We start from the raw sequence: 15,498 nt of genomic DNA, 5'->3' as shown, positions 1-15,498 counted from the left end.
GAATAATAATGACTTTCTTTTATTTCCAATTCTACCAAGGAGGACAGAAGATTAGCAGCCTACAGTGAAAGACTTGAAGAAATATAGGCAATGTAAGTACGATTAAGTGATTTTGCTGCTTGTGGCGTTTCCTTGAAGTAGCTGGTTACCTCCAAATAGGACGACAGTCATTGATGTTGAGAATGGCCCACGTTGCAGACTCGCGAGGACGGGCGGCCTCGGATGTTCGCTAGCGGCCTATGACAGCTACAGGCTTTCTGCCCATGCCTGTAGAAGGGGACTTTGAGATGTCATGCTGAAGTTTTCTGGAGATTATCTGGTTTCATTTTTGGGAAGCAGTCCACATGGAAAAATGATGCAGCCAAACTAAAGATACGCTCCATTGGTCCTTTCTAACGTCCCTGTTAAAGAAGCAGGAAAAAATAGAAGAATAAGAGATGGAAAATGTCAAATGTACTTGCTCTACAACAAAGAAACCCTTTTATTTTATTGCTGTCCTTCATATTCAAGTTCACAGACCAGTCCTTCAACAATGAGAAAATGTTTAAATAGAAAAAATTGTGTATAAAAATGTTTTGATTTGTGTACATTAATCTGAATAATAATGACTTTCTTTTATTTCCAATTCTACCAAGGAGGACAGAAGATTAGCAGCCTACAGTGAAAGACTTGAAGAAATATAGGCAATGTAAGTACGATTAAGTGATTTTGCTGCTTGTGGCGTTTCCTTGAAGTAGCTGGTTACCTCCAAATAGGACGACAGTCATTGATGTTGAGAATGGCCCACGTGTAGACTCGCGAGGACGGGCGGCCTCGGATGTTCGCTAGCGGCCTACGACAGCTACAGGCTTTCTGCCCATGCCTGTAGAAGGGGACTTTGAGATGTCATGCTGAAGTTTTCTGGAGATTATCTGGTTTCATTTTTGGGAAGCAGTCCACATGGAAAAATGATGCAGCCAAACTAAAGATACGCTCCATTGGTCCTTTCTAACGTCCCTGTTAAAGAAGCAGGAAAAAATAGAAGAATTAGAGATGGAAAATGTCAAATGTACTTGCTCTACAACAAAGAAACCCTTTTATTTTATTGCTGTCCTTCATATTCAAGTTCACAGACCAGTCCTTCAACAATGAGAAAATGTTTAAATAGAAAAAATTGTGTATAAAAATGTTTTGATTTGTGTACATTAATCTGAATAATAATGACTTTCTTTTATTTCCAATTCTACCAAGGAGGACAGAAGATTAGCAGCCTACAGTGAAAGACTTGAAGAAATATAGGCAATGTAAGTAAACTGGTTTAATAGAGAAATGTTTGTTGGCTTTATAAGTTAGGTAAGTGAAAACGAGTTTTCAAAAGGATAACATATTTGCAGTGTTTTATTTCATATTTAAAATCAATATAGAGCAAATATATTTGAATTTTTTTCAGTTTTTGATAAATTGAATGCATTGTGATAGATTGTAAAACAGCACTAGCTTTTAACTAATTGAAACTGATTGAAACAGCTTGAATAAAAGTAATAAGAATTGAATAATAATTTGCTCTTTTAATTTTCATAAAATTTTGGCAAAATATTTACTTCGAGTCTAACAAAATTATAAAAATCTCAAAAAACTTGAGCCACACACTTTATCAGAAAAATTTTATTTGATATATAGCAGTTTGACAGACTATTTTTTTTATCATTGAGAAGCTTAGCTCCTTAGAGTTATGTAGGTGTCAGTCCACAAATTACTCCTTTAAATTTAGAACGTATGTAAAAGTAAGCCTACTCTTACACAAAATAGTGCTTTTGATGTCATTGTTTACTTAATTTAAAATTAACGAACAAATTTGCAGAAATGAAACTTTTGGTGAAAGAGAAATATATTTCAATAATTTTGAACCAAAATTCACTTGTCTATCAAGTTTGCATTAAAAATTCAGGCTTAATGCGCTCCATAGTATACTAATTTAAGATTACCAGAAAACCAGGGGTTATTTTTGGAGTACCTCTGTTTCTAAGATAAGATGTACCAGCTTAATAGTCGAATTTTGTAACAGAATAATAATCTTAATTTGAAACCAATTTGCTATCGAAAAAACAAATATCAAATGATCATTTCAGAAATACATTGTGCTTCAAGTGCAAAGTCTTTTCTAACAATTAACAATTAACATAGTTGTTTTCTGAGGTAGTTCTGATTGGTCAGGTTTTATTGTCTGTTTCTTGCTTTTGTTTTATGGATAGTTCAGTGGTATCTTGTTTAGGATATGGTGTGTGTAATTCAGATGGATCATTTTATGTAATTTTGAAATGATATACATTTGATATTTGATAGTAATTGAGATTGAAAAGACCAAATATTATAGTGCATTAAGCTTTTAATTTTGTTTATAACTTTCAAAATAAAGTTAAAAAACCCATTTTGAATCAAAATCTATTTAACAGTGTGTATGTTGAAAATGTTACATAACCAATCATTAAAATTAAAAATTCGAAGAAAAAAATGTTGATGTTTAAAAAGTGAGACTTGAAATTTTAAAGTTTCACTGTTTTCAACAATTTCTCCAATATCCAAGCTAAAGGCTGGTAATCTTCTTATTTATTTTTGGAAAAAAATAGGCAGTCACTTGTTCTTTCTTTTCATGTTTGAATTAATTATTTTTAAGGAAATTCATATTTAATGTCAAACCTTTTTGTTTGGTTATTGATTTTTTTTTTGTTTAGTCATAGAATTTAAAATAGATTTACTCTTAAATTAACTTCAAATCCAAAGTTTAAAGTGAACTATTTCATTTTTGCTTTTAATTAGGGGGAGGGAAATGGAGGGACACGTTCTCCATTTATTTGTTTAATATTTAGCATTTCTATTTTTTAAGGGAGATAACTTGCTCATCATTAAAATAAGTTAACCACAACAATAGGAAATGTGTTAAATTACCATACAAACCATTGTTGGTTTTCCCGTTTGAATGGTTTTACAATAGTAATTTTTAGGCCCTTTATAGCTGGTTGTGAGCCAAGGCTCGGTGTTGAAGGCCGTACCTTGACCTATAACGGTTTACTTTTATAAATTGTTATTTCGATGTAGAGTTGTCTCATTGGCACTCATACCACATCTTCCTATACCCATCATAAGTCTGTTGATATTCAGAAGAAAAAATTGGTAGTTTTGAATACATTTTGTACTCTGGTCTTTTAAAGAAAGCATTTTTTTCTCAGAGCATAAACTATTTCATCCTTGGAATCTTTATTTTAGTCATTTTTAAATTATTGCAAAATATTTTATAATGTGATTTTTTTATATGTATTTGACTTTAATTTCAATTTTGTTGACACTGTCTTTATATTTGTAGAAGAAGCAATCTTTTTATGGCTATACCATGAATATGTAGCACTATTTCATATCTAAGTGCAGTTTTTATCAATCAATGTTAGTACGATGGAATAGAAGAGGTATTGTATACAACTAATTCTTTCAAATTTAAGAAATGGTAGATGATTAATATTTTAAACAATTCAATTTTGCTGTGGGGACCATGGTGGTCGAGTGGTTACTACTGTAATCACTAGCTATTCAACACTGAGGTTGTTTGTTTGTACCTGCTTGTGTGGGTGCGCTCGACTCCAATCTTAATTGACAATAGGGTTGCCAGTTTCATTATCAAAGGTCAGTGGTTTTCTCTGGGCTCTCAAGCTTCCTCTATCAATTTAAACTGGTCACCAGGAAATATCCCAAAATGTGTAATACCACCAAATCATGGTACGTCACATCCGGTTGTATAGGAAAGTAGGTCTAAAAAAATATTCCCTTGAATTTGACAGTTGTAGGTAATTAATCCTACATTTTATTGCAGTAAAAACATTTCTGTGTCATAAACATATGTCTTGGGTATTTCAAAACACCATTATTTTTCATTTGGGATTTCTATAGAAAATTTTGTAATCTTGAGGTTACATGGTGACTAAACCTTCTACACAGATAAAATAAGGGGAGAAATGTTATTGGTTAACTTCCAATGATAGTTATTTTCTTATATGCAATGAAATGTAATTTTTTTCTATAGTACTGGACAGGATAAAAGTTTACTCTTGCCAAGTATTTCTTTATTTGAAACAAAGATAAATTCTGCACATTTTTTTGAAAAGTGCAAATTTAACAAAGACTAATAGGGGAAAATCAATGGTGGTATTACACCAAAAGTGGTGTAAAAACACCAACAATTAATCAATCAATGTTTGTTGCTGTGCATTTTTTTTTTTTTCGCCTAGTGTTGAAACATTTAGAAAGACACTTGACAAAATTAATTGATTTTTGATTTTTAATTTCATATGACCCACATGTTACTAACTACATGTATCATACAAAAGTATCATAACTGGTGATGTGTTTTGGTTGTTGTGATATTGAGTCCTAGCTAATTTCATAGCAGGTTGAAATTAAGGGGAGGTAATACCCGTGTTTACTACTCATTATTTAATATTTTATGCATGAAAGATTTAAAAGGTATTGGGTAAGAAATTGGGTGCTGAATCTTTATGTTGAGAAGTTATTTGGTCCAGTTAAAAAAGATCAAAAACTGAAGCTGTCAAACGGAATTTGAGACCCCCTTTATGTACATAGAATTGTCAATATTTTTAGTTTCAGCTGTTTAGCTTTTTACAGTTTAATATTATTTATAACCAAAATTATTATAACTATAAGCAGAGTTCTAGATGATAATTTTTAAGGGTGGAAGAAATTGTGGTTTACAACCTATTATTTGCAAATTTTCAAAACATTAGATATTTTATCACCCACATCTTGTACTTAATACGTAATATAATTTATTCCAATAAATCATCATGATTGAAAGAAGAAATTGTTGTGAAGCTTTAAATACACATTTTTGTGACAAACTGTATATAATAAAATAATGTAAATACAGCTATCATTTCAGTTATTTAAATGGACAGTGGATCTTGATAGCATAAAAACCAATGTTGAAAAGCGCTTCAAAACAGCTTGAAATAAATATCAACTCTACAAGAAAGATGGTTAGAGAGATCTTTAACCAAGTCTGAGGCTTAACCATGAACTAAATCGGGCAAGTTTATTTAAGCCATACAATTTTTATAGATTTTATAGAAATGAAAATGCACATGAAAGAACACAAGACATCAAACAATATATTTAGTTAAATGTGTTTCATTCATATCTCCAAAAACGAGTTGATTATATAGGGAATCACTGAAGCATGACTGGAGCGGCCCCCCCTTTTTTTTTTAGGTCAGTCAGTGGGCCCTCCTTATAAAAAGTACTGGATCTCCCACTGATTAAACATGTTTGTTAGTGCTCAACAATGCACCAACCTGGGACAATAAAAATAAACTGAAAAAATATGGTTCTTTTGGCTATACGCACTAGATTGGTACAAGGCACATAAATAAAAACTAACATAGAAAGTAGACAAAAAAATAAAATATGTTTTTATTATGCCCCACCTACAATAGTAGAGGAACATTATGTTTTCTGGTCTGCCTCCATCCGTCCGTTCGCTTCAGGTTAAAGTTTATGGTCAAGGTAGTTTTTGATGAAGTTGAAGTCCAATAACTTGAAACTTAGTACACATGTTCCCCATGATATGATCTTTCTAATTTTAATGCCAAATGATAGTTTTGACTCCAGTTTCATGGTCCACTGAACATAGAAAATGATAGTGCGAGTTTCAGGTTAAAGTTTTTGGTCTAGGTAGTTTTTGATGAAATAGAAGTCCAATCAACTTGAAACTTCGTCCACATGTTCCCTATGGTATGATCTTTCTAAATTTAATGCCAAATAGATTTGTTGCTCAATTTCACGATCCATTGAACATGGAAAAGGAAAGTGCAAGTGGGGCATCCGTGTACTTTGGATACATTCTTGTTATAACTGAAGTATCATTAATATTTACAGACCAATTGATTTTCATGGGGGTGGAGCCAGGGATTTTATATGAAGCTAGATTTTTAAACAAGACAAAATTTTGTTTTTTACATCATGCATATCCTATTTGCCAAAAATAAATCCAAAATATTTTTATTGTAACTGAATATGTAGGTCAGATTATTTGTTTAAACATTATAGATCAGCTTTGGGTTTGTCCATAAGGATTGAGACTGGAAATGGCAATTGAATCAGACTTTTAAAGTAAGTTTTAATCATCACATAGATTTTTAATTTCTGAACTCAAATAATGTAAAATGTGAATTTGCGTGGGGTATAATGTTTTTGACCTGTCTGTCCTGTCTGTCAACCTGGTTCTTGTCATTGCAACTCCTCTGAAATCACACAACAGAATTTCATAAAACAAGGTAGTATGTACACAATATTATGTAGTTGTGCATGTTAACAAGAAATGATTCAATTTTTTTCTAAGAGTTATGCTATGTGCCCCTCTGAACTAAACAGTTGGCCTATACTGCTGCAACAGTTTCACTACAAGTCCTCTGAAACAGCACAACAGAATTTCATGGATTCTTGAAGTTAATGAGGACAGTATGACATATCCACAAGAAATGTTTATCAGTTGACTTTTTTCTATCAATACAGCACAATAGATTTCTTTAACAAGTATATGTTATTAGTAGACTGTTTTGTGAAAGATATCTATAGTGGATTGACCAGTAAAAGGAATATTTCATAAAAGTATATTGCTTTTATTATTTATTTAAAGGCTGATGTGAGGACTGATTTTATGGTGTTGGAAGTAAGAACTGGCGATCTGATACTGCTAACATATTGGTAGATGTACCCAAATTTTTATCCTCCATGTTACACTATATCTTTGACAAGTTCTATAATGGTGGATGATCAGCTTTTTATGGCCCCGCAACAAAGTTGTCTGTGCCATATAGTTTTACCCTTGTCCGTAATTCCGAAATTCCGTCATTCTATCATTCCGCAACAAACCAATATACAGAGTTTTTTCTAAACGCCTTCAGATATTTGGCTGAATTTTGGTATGTGAGTTAACCATGATGAGTTACAGATCAAGTTTAAATTTTGTTCCGCTCTGCTAATTTTTACCGAAATTATGGGCTTTGGACTTTGATAAATTGTTAAAAAGCACAGTTATACAGACTTTTTTTCTAAGCATTTTCAGATATTGGGATAATTTTTGGCATGTGAGTTAACCAAGATGAGTTATAGATCAAATTTAAGTTTTGTTCTGCTTGGCTAATTTTTGCCGAAATTACGGGATATGGACTTTCATAAATTGTTGAAAATCACAGTTATATAGATTTTTTTTAAAACACTTTCAGATATTGAGATGATGTTTGACATGCGAGACTACCATAATGTTTGTGTTCACATGTGTTATTGAAATTGCAGACTGTTCAACATTTTGAGACGTGGCCATACATAGTTTTAAAAAGAGTAATGCCCTATGGAAATATTAAATAAATGCAACAAGTGGGACATCGGAACTATATTCTTTTATTTTAATCTAAAAGTGTTTGATGTCAATTTAATAATGATTCAGGTATCATAAAGATTGAATTATATTGAGATATTCAGCACCAGAGGAAAGGGGTACATAATTGTCCATGATAGTAAAAAATTCTGTCAAGCTTTGAAACAAAAATTGTTTTTGATTTTTTTTCTATTTATCAAGATTCAAACTAAATATCCACTGGATTTCTTTAGTAATTATGAACCACAAACTTGAATGTTCAAAGTATCAATTTTCTATCAACCAACTTTCTATCAAATATCCACAGAAATCCCAAGTTTTCCTCAATCACAATGAAAATCATTTAATTCACTGTAGATTTTTTTGAAGAGTTTAAATAACTGATTCAACTTTGTATTTCAGGTAAGCATCACAGCTTGTCCTGTTGGATACTGGTTGGTGTAGAATTTGGATCTTTTTGAGGTGAGAATATATTTATTTGTCCACATGCAAGAGGGGACCTTTATAACCAACAACGGTAAAACATCTTACCAAATAAGTTTACTGTAAATTTTGGAGCATGCAACAAATTGTTAAGTTTTAGATGATGAAAAAATCAAACTAATTTTGACAAATCAATTTAGTTATTTTCCAAAAAATAACGGTAACAATCATTATTTGAGACCTCTGACAAATCAAGAGAAGGATATTTTTTCAATCAATTTGATGCTAACATTAGCCCATAATGACAGCTTGACACCTGATGGTAAAGGGCATTACTACCCTCAAACAAATTTAATTAAGTAATGTAAACTTATGGACAGTTTAAATTTTTATAAATCTTTATTATTTGCAATTATATTTCATCTTATATTTTTTACTGCAGCCTTTATAGATGTAAATCAGATGTTTTAATGTTCAGAAGGTTTATAGTTCTTTTTAACTACTTTCTCTTGTACCACTTTTAAACTTTAACCTAATAACCATGAACTGAATCATTAAGAGAACCATTATTTTTACTATATTAAAGAATTGTGAATACTTGAAAAGGGGAGATAACCTCACATTTATTTGCAATGAAATGGCAAATGCTGACACATAGATAAGATGTCTTGATTATACCCCCGCTTTAAAAAAGGGGGGGTATACTGTTTTACCTCTGTCTGTCAGTCCGTCTGTCAGTCCGTCCATCAGTCCGTCAGTCAGTCCGTCCCATGAAACTTTCGTCACATTTTTCTCAGGAACTACACATCCACCCTTTCTGTAATTTGGTATCAACATTTATATATGTCAGCCATGCCGTGTGATGCGTTTTCAGATTCATCACTTGACAACTTCCTGTTTACCGAACACTTGTCTGATTTTACACATGATAGCCAAGTTGAAAATTTTCGTCACATTTTTCTCAGGAACTACAATACAAGGATTTCTGAAATTTGGTTTCAGGATTTATATAAGTCAGCTATACCGTGTGATGCGTTTTCAGATTCATCACTCGACAACTTCCTGTTTACCGAACACTTGTATGATTTTACACATGATAGCCAAGTTGAAAATTTTCGTCACATTTTTCTCAGGAACTACAATACAAGGATTTCTGAAATTTGGTTTCAGGATTTATATAAGTCAGCTATACCGTGTGATGCGTTTTCAGATTCATCACTCGACAACTTCCTGTTTACCGAACACTTGCATATTTTTACACTATTAATATTATCCACTTGCGGCGGGGGTATCATCAGTGAGCAGTAGCTCGCAGTTTCACTTGTTATATTACACTTTGCTTCTTATTCAGTTTTGTATTTCTTTCAAAAAAATTTCCAAAGAATTCATTTCTCTATTCAATGAATGGAGAAAAAAAAGTTAATTTCATAAAACTAGAACCAAACAATGATACTATCGAAATATCATGAATAATTATAATTTTATCATGTATGTAAATTTTTCAAATTTTCAGTCTTCTGCTCTCGTTTGACACTCAATAAATGATTAATTCGATATTGGTAATAGCATGGAAGTATTATATTGACAGGAACTACAACGATTAATTAGCATTTATTTATAACCCGGGTAGCCCAGTAGAAAAGATATGGAAACTGTCTAATTAGTACACTGTCGTTAATTTCTTTTGTGACTATCTGCGATGCCGCGGTCATAAATTGACCAGAGATACTTCTTATCAATCACGTGGTTTTAATCGAGACAGCTTAACAATATTACCTGTCGGAAAACACCTTTACTTATTTCAATCGCGTCGGTAGACCTTTATTCGTGAACAACTTATTTAAACAAATCGACTGATGCATAAAAAATGAAAATCGGCCCAGAATTAATTATTCTACAATGATTTGAAATAGTGAGTGACATTATTTTCTTAGTTTGTGGGTGAAGTTTAAATCGCGATTAAGGTGTGTTCCGGTTACCGCCGGTTAACAATAAATATATTTGATAAATATTAAAACTGTGAAGTTTAGAGTAATATATATGGTTAAGTTACTGGATAATCCTGGAAAGTAGAAATTTCCAGTTTACAATACGAAAATTAATCGAGCAAGTACCAATCAACAAAATACAGCAGAGATTTAACTACGTTATATAGCTATTTATATAATACATTTCTGTCCCCTAAAATATGTTATCACTATCCGACCAAATGAAACCGTCCAAATGATAATGGTAAATATTATTAAACAGTCGCACAAGAATTTGTATAATGTCACTATACAAATCCTTGAGTCGCAGTACTAAAAAAAATTCAACACATCGGGGTTCAGCTGAACATTCGTATATACCAACCAATGATCTTACCCTGGATTTAGAGCAAAGCTTAATAATTCCTACATTGATCTAAAATCTCTTTGATCTTTTGATTTTATCAGAACGATAATTTACAATCGTCTTAAATATGCAGGAAATGCGTGCCACTCAGTGGAGTAAACAGTAGTTATTATATAATCACAACTTGCGATATACAGTGTATATTACATATAGGCCAATTTCTACCGAAAAATAAATCAATAAAAATGGGGCATTTATTCAATAAATTTGGTACAAATTTCCATCGTCAATGTGTTTTTCTATAGAATTAATGATGACTCGCATTAATCCATCAATCACTCAATCGGCACACGTATGCAGATGTAGGGTAACGGAATCTGCCGAGGTTTGCCGATTGCTGTTTCCTAAGAATTTATAACAACTTTCGATTTCTTCGTTTATTTCCGTAATCCCGAAAGCAACCGAGAATGACAATATTGTAGGGCACCACACGCTGGTATGTAAATAACGTGCCATGTTTCAAGCTAATTAACATGTCATTAAACTGCGCGCGGCATCGCAGATGAAACGTTTGAAGTCGGGTCGTAGTAGTTCCTGTTAATATAATACTTCCATGGTAATAGTGATGTTGAACACCTTGAAAATCAAAATAAGCTTATTAAAATGTCTTCCATTTTATAACAAATTTAACTGCACAATCTCTCTCAGAGCAATCTCTATTGCAATATATTTTGGTAAATCAATAAATTTGAATAGAAAACAAGTATTTTTATATACAACAAAATCTATCTATTTAAAAGAAAAATTACCACTCAAATATTTACACGTTACGGTAATTTACTTAATTCATATATTTTAACATTACTTTAAAAAATTAATATGGATTGTCAAGAAATGAAATATCATTTTATTTCTTTTACAGGTGCCCTTGTGTGGTCAATCCAATGGACAATAACAATCATGCAGACCAGATATATATTGCTTTTTTGTTTAATGAAATCTTTAAATGGTAATTCTGAAAGCCAAATGATTAATTTTTAGCTCACCTGGCCCAAAGGGCCAAGTGAGCTTTTCTCATCACTTGGCGTCCGGCTTCTGTCGTCGTCCGTCGTTAGCTTTTACAAAAATCTTCTCCTCTGAAACTACTGGGCCAATTTTTACCAAACTTGGCCACAATCATTATTAGGGTATCTAGTTTAAAAAATGTGTCCGGTGACCAGGCCAACCAACCAAGATGGCCGCCATGGCTAAAAATAGAACATAGGGGTAAAATGCAGTTTTTGGCTTATAACTCAAAAACCAAAGCCTTTAGAGCAAATCTGACATGGGGGTAAAATTGTTAATCAGGTCAAGATCTATCTGCCCTGAAATTTTGAGATGAATCGGACAACCTGTTGATAGGTTGCTGCCCCTGAATTGGTAATTTTAAGGAAATTTTGCTGTTTTTGGTTATTATCTTGAATATTATCATAGATAGAGATAAACTGTAAACAGCATAAATGTTCATTAAAGTAAGATCTACAAATAAGTCAACAGGACCAAAATGGTCTGTTGACCCCTTTAGGAGTTATTGCCCTTTATAGTAAATTTTTAACCATTTTTCGTAAATCTTAGTTATCTTTTACAAAAATCATCTTCTCTGAAACTACTGGGCACAATTAAACCAAACTTGGCCACAATCATCATTGGGGTATCTAGTTTAAAAATTGTGTCCCGTGACCTGGCCAACAAACCAAGATGGCCGCCATGGCTAAAAATAGAACATAGGGGTGAAATGTAGATTTTGGCTTATAACTCTGAAACCTCAGCCTTTAGAGCAAATCTGACATGGGGGTAAAATTGTTTATCAGGTCAAGATCTATCTGCCCTGAAATTTTCAGATGAATCTGACAACCTGTTGTTGGGTTGCTGCCCCTGAATTGGTAATTTTAAGGAAATTTTGCTGTTTTTGGTTATCTAGAATATTATTATAGATAGAGATAAACTGTAAACATCAATAATGTTAAGCAAAGTAAGATTTACAAATAAGTCAACATGACGGAAATGGTCAATTGACCCCTAAGGAGTTATTGTCCTTTATAGTCAATTTTTAACAATTTTCATAAAATTTGTAAATTTTAACTAACATTTTCCACTGAAACTACTGGGCCAAGTTCATTATAGATAGAGATAATTATAAGTAGCAAGAATGTTCAGTAAAGTAAGATGTACAAACACATCACCATCACCAAAACACAATTTTGTCATGAATCCATCTGCTTCCTTTGTTTAATATTCACATAGACCAAGGTGAGCGACACAGGCTCTTTAGAGCCTCTAGTTTTATGCTGTTATTTTTTCCATTTACTGTAAATTAACAAATTATTGTTTTTACGTAATGCTGTTATTTGTTTGGCTCAAATGTAGTATACAGATATTTAGTTCTAGCTTTTGATATGTATTCCTATGCAACTAAAAACTTGTATTATAGTTATAATAATAGTTAATAAAAACTTATCATTTTATAATTATTATTTGATGAAATGGAAAATTATAATTGTAATGGTTGACAATTTGATAGAATAAAATAAGTCTTTTATGGTTGACCTGTAGACAGGTCGACAGGTTGACAAGTCAACAGATGCCTATATTAAGGAAGCTCACTTGTCATGTTTTGGAACTTTGGTCAGATTTTTAGAATCCTCTGGTTTTATCCATTTGAATGCCTAAACAAATTTGCCCGGTGACCCACATTTTTCTTTTTTTAATTCTTTTACATGTATAATGATAAGCTGTCTGTTAAAAGCTTATAAAATTTTAATTAATTTTTTAATAGTTTTTGAGGACTTTAACTTGTCAATGATAAAGCTATGAAAAGTCAAGAGGGAACATTTTCCCGCCAAAATTTCAATGGCTAATATATCAAAACGATCATGGTGACCTTTTATTTTTGTTGGCTCTTTTGATTCCTTTATTAATCCCCTATCAATATAAACTAGTCTTTTGAAAAGTTAAATATTTTAAAACAGAGAAGCGAACTCCCTTAAAGTAATCTCTTTCTTTTTTATCTCACCAAGTAACAAAATATAGGGCACTTACTTACACATTAATAGAGCATTTCCTTAACCCTTAAACTCACTTTCATTCTTTACTTTAACCCAAACCCTCACCCTTAATCTAACCCTTAAGGAAGTTTGCTGCTCAGTTTTAAAATAAATAACTTTCCATAAAACTAGTATATATTGATAGGGGATTAATTGAGGAATCAAAAAAGCGAAAAAAATATAGGGGTCAAGGTGCTTGTTTTCAAGATATAAGCCATTGGAATTTTGGCGGGCTAATGTTCTCTTGATTTTTCATAGCTGTATTATTGACCAGTTAAAGTTCTCAAAAACTATTAAAAAATAGATAATTAAGATTTTATAAGACTTTTACAAATGGCTAATTATACATGTAAAAGATTTATAAAAAGAAAAATAGAGTTCCATGGGCAAAACATTTTAATGGATAAAACCAGAGGATTTTGTTAATCTGACAAAAATTCCAAAACACAACGAGCAAACATCCTTCATCATAATCCTTAAACTAGCTGCCCTAACCCTAACCTTACCACTAATCCTGGAAACTATGTAGGTAGACAATTATTTGTAAAAGTTAATTTGTCGACCAACAATTTTGTTAATGTTAAGTTCTTGAGCTGTGAATGTAGACAATTTTTGTTTAACAAGTTAAATTGTCGTCCTGTGAATTTAAACATTTTTTTCAAGATTCTACTGTCAATTTGACGACTGTATCACATATTTAACAAAAGAAGATAGTCTGCAAGGAACTACATATCTTTATACTCCAGTTTATCCATTTATTTTCAAATGACTAAAAAATTCAGATTTTTGATACATTTGTTTTTAATAAAAATTGCTACACCAGTATAGATTTCACAAAAATAAAATTATATTGTAAATTTCGATAGCATGATTTATTTTGACCATGTTCTTAAATGACAACAATTATTTATTATACAAGTCCAATGTTTAACATTACCAAGCTATATATACTTGGAAATTTTATTTGAATTTACAGTATAAATAATATGTTTTCATTATTTATATATCCATGATACTATTGTACATTTTATGTTGCTTTATAATAAACAAAATTGTATAATAATTGTTATTTGAGAAGTACCTATTTTTCAAAACATCCTTGAGACTTTCATCAGTTTACAGACGTCATTAAAAGTTTTGCATGTTGGCGGGATCCAAACCCTCCACCTTACCTGGGACTGTGGTGTAACAGAACAACATAAGAAAGTCGAACTATAAAAATCAGTTGAAAAGGGCTCAACTATCAGATGGATACAAATAGAAATACATCTAAAAAAAAACCAGGTACTTGTTCATCCCAATAACAAAAAGACACTTAACTTCAGATCTAAGAGTACTCACAGTTACTGATTGCTAGTTCAAAGCCCAAAACAACTAATCAAATAATCATGCAACAAAGACTAAATTATCAATCAGTGCACATCCAACCTCCAGGATTTAGTATAAAAATGTACCCTCATAAACAATGAAACAGTCAGAGAAAAACATGACCTTGTGCAATGCCAAGATACAGGAAAAACGAAAACATATCAAGATAATGGTAAGTGTTGTTGAATTCATCAATTAGATTGATAACCTCGGGGACTAACAGTTCACCAGCAAAGGCATCAACCTTGTGGTACTAGTAACATTCAAGGTACCATGTTTTCTGCACCAGATGTGCATTTAGTCTACAACTAATGTCTCTTCAGTGATCATGCTCGAGTCCAGGCATTCAGTCTACAACTAATGTCTCTTCAGTGATCATGCTCAAGTCCAGGCAAAATGTTAGTCACGGTGTTGTCTTTCATTTTTCGTCACTTGGCGTCTGTCGTTGCCATCGTCGTCGTTAACATTCTACATTTTGAACTTCTTCTAGAGAACCACTGAATGGAATGTAACCAAACATGGCATGAATGTTCCTTATGAGGTGCTGACCAAGTGTTGCTACTTAGTAGCCGATCCATCATCCAAAATGGCCGCCAGCGGGGAACTTGGTTAAACATTGGACCCTCTGGGAAATGCACAGAAATGACTTCTTTTAGAGAACCACTAAATGGAATGAAACCAAACATGGCATTAATGTTCCCTATGAGGTGCTGACCAAGTGTTGTTACTATAGTAGTTGATTCATCATCTAAGATGGCCGCCAGCAGGGGACTTGATTTAACATAGGACCCTATGGGAAATGCATACAAATGACTTCTTTCAAAGAACTGTTGAATGGAATGAAACCAAACATGGCATGAATGTTCCTTT

At 32.3% G+C, this 15,498-nt stretch overlaps 1 long non-coding RNA gene across 4 annotated transcripts; it reads left to right on the top strand.

Moving 5' to 3' along the window:
- The first annotated feature begins 1,017 nt into the window (after nt 1-1,017).
- LOC143072972 (uncharacterized) lies at nt 1,018-14,323 on the top strand. 4 transcript variants are annotated; one of them, XR_012977365.1, is made up of 6 exons: nt 1,018-1,283; nt 3,341-3,440; nt 4,925-6,153; nt 6,680-6,747; nt 7,823-7,882; nt 11,100-14,323. It is a non-coding gene; the product is annotated as an uncharacterized LOC143072972 (long non-coding RNA). The 4 variants fall into 4 exon arrangements; XR_012977366.1 differs by lacking the exon at nt 3,341-3,440; XR_012977364.1 differs by having other exon boundaries at nt 3,341-6,153.
- Nucleotides 14,324-15,498: the final 1,175 nt, after the last annotated feature.

This window comes from Mytilus galloprovincialis, chromosome 4 (genome assembly GCF_965363235.1).
Source record: "Mytilus galloprovincialis chromosome 4, xbMytGall1.hap1.1, whole genome shotgun sequence".
Classification (NCBI taxonomy): domain Eukaryota; kingdom Metazoa; phylum Mollusca; class Bivalvia; order Mytilida; family Mytilidae; genus Mytilus; species Mytilus galloprovincialis.
The sequence above is the reverse complement of the archived record's forward strand: the minus strand, read 5'-3'. Positions and strand labels throughout refer to the sequence as shown.